Source organism: Trachymyrmex cornetzi, unplaced genomic scaffold, assembly GCF_001594075.2.
Source record: "Trachymyrmex cornetzi isolate Tcor2-1 unplaced genomic scaffold, Tcor1.1 scaffold302, whole genome shotgun sequence".
Taxonomy (NCBI): Eukaryota; Metazoa; Arthropoda; class Insecta; order Hymenoptera; family Formicidae; genus Trachymyrmex; species Trachymyrmex cornetzi.
In genome coordinates, this window is record NW_017297714.1 from 462,401 (window position 1) to 463,467 (window position 1,067).

Consider the following 1,067-nt stretch of genomic DNA (forward strand, 5'->3'; position numbering starts at 1 on the left):
TACCGCGTGATAAGAAGTCGAAGGTTGTTTATAAGATTTCGTGCAAGAGCTGCGACGCGAGTTATGTTGGACAGACGTGTAGACAACTGAAGTCAAGAATCACGGAACATAAGAACCACATCCGATGGAACACGTCTGCTCGCAGTGTTATAACGGAACATCGGTTGCAAGAGGGACACGATTTTGACTGGGACAGTGTTGTAATATTGGACGAGGAACCTCACTACAGAAAGAGATTGATTTCGGAGATGATATTCATCAGAAGACAAACGCATGGACTCAACCTACAGACGGATATGGAGGGGCTTCCGAAGGCCTACCTCCCGATTATAGATAAACTATAAAAGCTCGAGTTGTTGTCACGTCTTGTCAGTCGGTGTCGCTCGTACACAGTAATAAGTCCTTCTGACGAAATTTTTTTTTATCATTTTACAATTTTCATTAGTACTAGCTAATAACTAAAAAAGTGACTCACTGTGTCTGATACCGACTGGTCAACATATCAGGAACCGGTTCTTGAATTATTCATAATATTGTTTGCGATATGGTACTTTGTAATCATGGTGAGCGTCCCTATTTTCGGGGAGCTCACCATGATAGGATAATTTTTACTTTATATATGTTAATGTGTGTTTGCTCTGGCTTAAAAATGAGTCGAAACATGTAAGCGCGTTTAGTGAATAAAGAAGTTTCACTCTTTATAAGTGTATTATTTGCGCGACATCTTCTGCGCTCGACTCCTAGTGCCCTTACTCTTTCCAATTCTTCAATTGTTTATATTGGCCGCGCTCGCCCCGCGCGCTAAATTCACTTAAACATTTTCTAAAGAATTTGTTGCTCTCAAGTTTTACATACTAAAATGTTCTTTGCAACGTGTACTATTGAAATATACTTATTTCCGATTTTGTTGCTAACTTTAACACATGAAAAATAATTAGTTTATCAGCATCGGCGCCCGTGTCGAGCACTTTATTGTCTTAAACATTGTTTAAAAAATTTGTTGCTCGCAACAAAATCGGAAATGGATATATTTCGAGACAAGCGCGGCCAGTAAAAACAATTAATTT